Source organism: Lolium perenne, chromosome 4, assembly GCF_019359855.2.
Source record: "Lolium perenne isolate Kyuss_39 chromosome 4, Kyuss_2.0, whole genome shotgun sequence".
In the NCBI taxonomy this organism is placed as follows: domain Eukaryota; kingdom Viridiplantae; phylum Streptophyta; class Magnoliopsida; order Poales; family Poaceae; genus Lolium; species Lolium perenne.
The window spans coordinates 67,698,081-67,706,156 of NC_067247.2; positions in this window are offsets into that span (position 1 = coordinate 67,698,081).

The following is an 8,076-nucleotide window of genomic DNA, read 5'->3' on the forward strand; positions in this document are numbered from 1 at the left end:
GAGCAGATAGCCCATCGGCGACAAAGAAAAATAAAAAAGGGGACAAAGGATCACCTTGCCTGAGCCATCTCGTGGGGGGGGGGGGGGGATGCTTCCAATATAGGGCTCCATTAAGTTATACGGAATATCTCACCGTGGTCATACACCTCATAATCCACTGAACCCACTTGTGAGTAAATCCCATCTTATGCATCACCTCCTCCAGAAACACCCAATCAACGCGATCATAAGCCTTTGATAGGTCCAATTTATATGCACAAAATGGATTTTGTGCTGTAGTACCATGCTCCATAAAATGAAGACACTCGAAGGCTAAAAAGAGCATTATCCGTAATAAGCCATCCCGGAACAAAGGCACTCTGGTTTTCAGAAACAATATGTAACCGATTCACCAAACATTTGGAAATTATCTTATATAAGACATTACAAAGACTTATCGGTCTGAAATCCTTGAGCTCATAAGGATTGTCCACCTTCGGGATCAACACTATAGATGTATCATTTATACCTACAGGCATCACACATGTATCAAAAAAAATTAAGACAGCTTATATGATTTCATGCTTGAAGACTCCCCAATTACGTTGGTAGAACCACGCAGGAAACCGTCTGATCCAGGAGCCTTAAGTGGGACTATCTGAAACATTGCATCAGAAATCTCCTCCTCCGTGAAAGGCCGACATAAATTCTCATTGACCTCATCTGTTAAGACTTCATGAAATAAATTGACCACAGAGGTTGGATAAATAGATGGGTCGCGAGTGTAGACCGACTGAAAATAAGATGTTGCCATCCTTTCCATATCACTAGGAGCATCCTGTACCACTCCATCCCGATCCCTGAGAGATTTAATCATGTTTTTCCGCGCCCGTCACACTGCCTTCCGATGAAAGAATTTGGTGTTTCGGTCACCCTCCTTCAGCACAGAAATGCGAGAACGTTGTAGCCACAACATCTCCTCCCTATAGAGCAGCTCATTCATAGCATCTAGAGCAATGCGTATTTCATTAGCAGGAGCATTATCCTCATACAGTTCTGCTAGTCTGCGCCTCATCCGAGATAACTCACGTGTCACATTACCAAACTTCCGTCCTCCCCAAGAGTGCAGGACTTCGGACCGGCATCCAGCCAAGCATTAGATATAATCTCCGGTAAAGCATGCTCCCTCTCCCACATAATTTCATAACGCTTGCACTTGCGAGCATGTTCTGTAGTAGGCTCACATGCTATCTTAACCAAGAGAGGGCAGTGGTCAGAGCACGGAGTAACTAGATGAACCACTGTCACATCCGAATAAATATCACGCCAGCGATCGACCGCGACTGCACGATCCAATCAGACCTTGACGTTTGCATTCCCTCATCTCATGTTGTCATAAGTGAAGGGGCAGCGGGACGTTATGAAGGGCAGCTAAAACATAACTCTTGCGATGCTGAATCATCGATTGATAGAGGTGCTGAGAGGGCTGCGACTGTAGTAGCCTCACTTTTTTCTACCATCACTAGTACGTGGGGTCCCGAAAAACAAAGAAGAAAATGCACGTATAAAGGTGGATTGGGTTAAGCATCTAACTAACTAGATTCCTTACTCCCAGCGATGACCTATAATAGAATATGAAAAGCAATGTTTCACTTAATCTCTCTCATCTGGATAGATAAATGAAGGTCATGCGTAGCTCGTATAAAAAACTAGAAATGAATTATTGCCCTCTGGTGAAAGGAAAAGATTGTTGGTATGAAAGCTGCTATTACACCACTTGAGGGCTGAATCAACCTCATGCTCCATCAGATACAAGAAATAGCCCAACTCTGAGCTTATCGATCTGAAATGCACTTTTCAACCAATGCCTTAGCGAGAGAATGGAGGAGTAGACGCCTCTTCTTATAGATGGACTATGTTTTCTCTTTTATATGATTATTCGAGTTAGGTGGTTGAGATGCTTCTACGGGGTTGTTCTTGATAGGGCAGCTTCTAATACAGTCAGTTAAAGATGTAGTTCAAGTTTGGTATCTACTTGAAATCGAATGAAAAGGAATGCACTCCCTTTGGTCGGGGTTCGCCATTCGATGCCTCAACCAAAGGGATTATTGGAGGTGGTAGTATGAGCCAAGATAGTCGTGAGATACGCTAAGCTGTTAATGTGTCCATCTTTGTATCCATATGGAGGGAGAAGGGAAGGCCCATTGATCCTCTTATGAGTCGCTTAACTAAAGCTCGAACGATGTCCCTTCTGGTTCGCCCGAGATTCCTGTAATAATGCTTGATTTATAGTAAGGTAAGTAGAAATGGGGAGGTCGAAGCTAGCGATCAAGCTGCTCCATTAGACCCGAAGCTTTCTTCTTATCCCTTTTGTCTTCTTACGTAGGATGATTTCATCCGAGTGTGTGTAAGGCGGGTGGCATTCTTAGCCATAAGCTCTAAGCAACCACCTACTTGTAATATGGTATCCTTTCTCTCTTCCTGGGACTTGAGGGGAGGTTAGTACCGCGAATAAAGTAGTACTCGCTATCCAGCCAGTCATATACTTGACAAGTTTGGAAAGAATCTCTCGGAAAAGAGAGCGCAATATCTCTTTGCTTGTGCCACCCGGGCGGAAGATATATGAGCTTGTCGGAGAAGAAACAGCTACTGACATCCAGGGATGAGGGCTCAGATCAGAGTGAACCACGAATGGTGTAACGACTGCCCCGCTGTCTCCGACATGGACCCGGTGAAATTGAATTCTCCGTGAAGATACAGAGTACCAACGGCTAGACGGTAAGACCCCGTGCACCTTGACTATAGCTCGCAGTGACAACCTTGATCGAATGTGTAGGATAGGTGGGAGGTGGTGACACACAACGACCAATCCTGAAAGACCACTCTTTCGTCTAAGGATGCATAACCGCCGTCAGATAGAAAGAAAGGCGGGTGAAGTTGGCTCGCTCTCGTTCTTCTTACATCTTTCCTTTTTGTCTTTCGAATTGTATCTGTGGCTATTGCTGTTTTGCCAGTCTGTCTGTCCCCAATAATGAACTCTCGCTGATGCGCCCTATGGGGATCATCGAATCGATAGCGGTAGGGATGGACTGGGGGAAACGATGGGGGAGAGAAAGCACGCCAGTGATTCTCTGAGCCGGTCTTCATTTCCAACGCCTCGTAGTCCCTGGAAACCCAGATCATTCATTTCACACGCAATTAACGTGTCACGAAATGCTGCCATTTGGCTCTCCGGCCTTGGTGAGGCTGAGAGATATTCATACTTCCATAAGGCTTCATTGAAGTCGCCTACAACAGGCAGGGACGAGGACCCCTTCAAGTCACACAGAGCAGACCACATGCGGTAACGTTGGTCCGTCCTAGGCTCACCATAGACAAAAGTTGTGTGCCACTTCGAAGCCAACACAGACTCCAGTACATGAACGTCGATAAAACGAGCATTGGCGTCATTCACCTCCACTTGTAAACTAGGCTGCTGAAGAATGAATGAATTAATTAAGAGTTCTCGAGAGATACAAAACTCTTGGAAGCACTTATTCCCAAGATGAATACTGAATTCGCCACAAATAGTTGAACTTCGAAAACTTGCAAACATACTTTACATGTACAATTGCCCATAGTTGCTATGTATTTGTAGGGGTTGGGGGGGGGGGGGGGCAGTTGTCCCCCTCCACTCTTCTAAATATTGAGTTTCGTGTCATTCTTGCCATGGCAATGATGCTTGCCATGGTGCCATCGGCGGCAAACCAGACCACACCATATTTTCCTGCCATTGCTTATAAGCAAACTACACTAGAGAGATAAAGCATGAAGTTCGGTGAGACAAAAATCCAAAAATCTATTGGTATCTTCGCAATGCACTTGTCAAGCAAAATTACTTGTTACATAAGCTTGAAAAAGGCGAGACTAACTTTCAGATAATTTTTCGAGAGCAAGTTACCTTAAATGCATCTTCATCCGTCAAATCATCCTCGATGTAGATGGGGAGAGCCTGATGACCGTCGAGTGGAACACCAAACCCCCTTCATCACTCGCCATAATCCTTCCTCTTAGTTTCTTCACTTTCATATCCATATAGATATTAATGTCAAATTAACAGATGTAGAGTCAGATCCAGTAATGTATTACACATCATACATAATTAATAGATGTCGTGTCAACCATACCGCAGGAAAATATGAATGCGGGTTCATAAGATGCTTATTACTATGCGCACCATAACCCAAACATTTTAATTCCCCTTCCTTTTTCCCTTTAATTCCCTACATATAGTTGGTATTACATACATATTACTATAAAAAAGGAATACTGAATAAATAAACCACTTTTTTTGTCGCCTGTATCAAATCCCCATCGTGATATTTTTTTAGAAATATAGGGGCGTGCAACCCCGAGGCCCCATTTTATTGAAATGAAGCCACAGGTTTTATCAATGTAGTATGCGAGGAGAAAGAAAGTCAGACTCCTAGCTATTAGTTCTGCTCTACTTATTACAAAAGTATGATCTCCTTTCTCAACTTACAGCCAGCCTATATAACAACAACTAGACAAAGAACCAGTTGGTGTTGTCGATGAGGAACTGCTGGCGATCTGCATCCCATCGTGAAATATCTAAGAATTTTTTTTGATTGAAGATGGTAGCTGCTTCACAATGTACCCGCTAAATCCCTGTTGAGCAGCTAAATTTTCCAAATAGATACAATTTGTATTACCTATCATTGTTAGGAAAACAGTACGCAAGAGCATACAATGTGTACTTGTAGCCATCTTCGTTGAAATCCTTCCATCTCGTAGAAGATTTTTTTCAGAAGATTGTTTGGTCTTGTTTGCTACATCAATGATTAATTCAGTCGCAACTATGTTAAACTTTTTGAAGTGACCAAGTCAATCATTTGCATCACGGCGGCATCGTGAAAGTATCTTTGGCAGCCTCTGCAGGTGAGGAAGAGACCCTTTATGATAGGGTGACAAACAACGATTTTAACTTCTCTTCGTATTTGTTTCCTCTAGTGTAGTTTGCTTATGAGCAATGGAAAGACAAGGATTAGAGCAATTCCAATAGTATAGCCAACTGTTGGCTATAACAAGATGTCATATTATTTGTAGTCATCTTATAGCTAACATGTATAATAGTTGACTATAAGAATGAATCACTTTACTAACATATGGCCCACATTTCACTCTCACAAAGTGCCTAGGAGCACGTGCAAGAGCTGGCTATTGCATAGTAGCCCACCTCCCTTCTCTCTCCTCTTCTCTCTCCTCCAACTCATCTAAAATATATTATTTAATGTCTTATAGTCAGCTGACTGGACTCTATTGTACTTGCTCTTATGTGTTGTGACTTGTCCTAGACATCATAATGACAAGCATCATGGAGAGAATGGAAGAAATTCAATCTAGGGGATGGGGGCACCGGCCCGTCGCTACTATATTTTTCAAGTTTTGGCTACCTACTAGTGGAAAATAGCTCATCTGTGGCACATCAAATTTAAATTCTATGGCGCATATCCCTCTCGCCACAGTTGTCACGCGACTAGTATTTAAATTCCGCGGTGCATATCTACATGCGCCACAAAAATTTCAAAATTTATGTGGCGCACTAGGTATTCATGCGCCACAGAATATTCTGTGGCGCACCAGGTATTCATGCGCCACAGAATCTTTTTTTTGAATTAAAAAAAATATCTAGATCTAGATCTGGGGCTGTCGGAATTTTGCCGAGTTTTTTTTTTTGAAATTTCGCCGGAGGAGGATGTGGTGGAGTAGGAGGAGGAGGTGGTGGTGGTGGGTGGAGGTGGTGGTGTAGGAGGAGGAGGCCGACGAGGCCGGTCGGAGGAGGTCGTGGTGGAGTAGGAGGAGGAGGAGGAGGTAGGTGGAGGAGGTGGTGGTGTAGGGATTCGTAGCATAGAAAATAAAATAAAAATTCCTACCGCAAGAACGAATAACAAGCCAAGATCTAATCTAGTAGATGGTAGTAACGATGTGAAGATCATCATACCCTTGAAGATCGCTAAGTGTTAACGAGATTAGATCTCGTGGTTGATGTAGTCGATCACTTGCCGCTTGTAAAAGCGCGTAGAAGATCTTGACGGTGCCACAGTCGGGCAGCACCTCCGCACTCGGTCACACGTTCGGTGTTGATGACGACGTCCTTCTCCCGTTCCAGCGGGCAGCGGATGTAGTAGATCCTCCTCGGAATCCCGCCAGCACGACGGCATGGTGGCGGTGGTGGTGGAGATCTTCGGCAGCGCTTCGCCTAAGCACCGCGGGAGTATCGGGAGGAGGGGAGTGGCTAGGGTTTGGGGAGAGGGGGCACTTGGGGCGCCGGCCTTGGTGCCTTTGGGTGGTGCGGATGGTGTGGTGGTCGGCCCCCTCCCTCTCCCCCTCATTATATAGGTGGAACCCTCTAGGGTTTGCTCAAAATCTGAATAAGAGTCCAACTCAAAACCTTCCATATTGGTGAAACCTAGGGGAAGTGGGATTCCTCCCTTTCCTTCACCTATGGCCGGCCATGGTGGTGGAGTCCACCATGGACTCCACCTTCCCCTTTGGTCGGCCGGCTAGGGTTCGTGGAGTCCATCTGGGACTCCACCTTCCATGGTGATTTCTTCCGGAAGGTTCTTAGAACATTCTAGCGCCTTCCATAAATGCACCGGATCATTTTCAAACTTGGAAAGTAACTTCCTATATATGAATCTTATTCTCCGGACCATTCCGGAAATCCTCGTGATGTCCTGGATCTCATCCGAGCCTCCGAACAATATTCGAACTCCATTCCATATTCCATACCTACTTAAAACAGCATCAAACCTTAAGTGTGTCACCCTACGGTTCGAGAACTATGTGGACATGATCGAGACTCCTCTTTGATCAATAACTAATAACAGGACCTGGAGATCCATAATAGCTCCCACATATTCAACGATGACTTCGTGATCGAAAGAACCATTCACATAAAATAACAATTCCCTTTGTCTCGGGATATTTTAATTATCCGGAGTTTGATCATCGGTATCTCCATACCTAGTTCAACCTCATTACTGATAAGTACTCTTTACTCATACCGTGATATGATATCCCTTGTGAACCATTCACATGCTTGCAAACTAATTAGATATCATTCCACTGAGAGGGCCCAGAGTATATCTATCCGTCACTAGGATGGACAAATCCCACTATTGATACAAGTGCCTCAACCTTATACTTTCTGAACACTTAATGTCACCTTTATAACAATCCATTTACGCAGTAGTGTTTGGTGTCATCAAAGCATCCATCCGGTGTAGGTGATTAACATGATCTCATGGTCGAAGGATTAAGTTACTATGCATATTAAAGCTTGAAGCACAAAGAACTAAATGACTTTATCAGATGCTACACTTACTATGGGTGTATGTCCATCACATCATTCACCTAATGATATGACATTGTTATCAATAACATCCAATGTTCATGATCGTGAAACTATGATCATCTATTAATCAACAAGCTAGTTTAACAAGAGCCTTATTAGGGACTCTTTTATGTTTACATAACACACATGTATTAATATTCCGGTTAATACAATTATAGCATGAGATGCAAACTATTATCATAAACACAAAAATATAATAATAACCACTTTATTATTGCCTCTTGGGTATATCTCCAACAGGTGGTGGTGGTGGAGGAGGAGGAGGAGGTGGTGGTGGTGGTGGCGGTGGTGGTGGAGGAGGAGGTGGTGGTGTTATACGCGTACAGCACGCGTCCGTTGGGAACCCCAAGAGGAAGGTGTGATGTGTACAGCAGCAAGTTTTCCCTCAGTAAGAAACCAAGGTTATCGAACCAGTAGGAGTCAAGAAGCACGTGAAGGTTGTTGGTGACGGAGTGTAGTGCGGCGCAACACCAGGGATTCCGGCGCCAACATGGAACCTGCACAACACAATCAAAGTACTTTGCCCCAACGTAAGGTTGTCAATCTCACCGGCTTGCCGTAAACAAAGGATTAGATGTATAGTGTGGAAGATGATGTTTGTTTGCGAAGAACAGTAAAGAATAATGTTTGCAGTAGATTGTATTCGATGTAAAAGAATGGACCAGGGTCCACAGTTCACT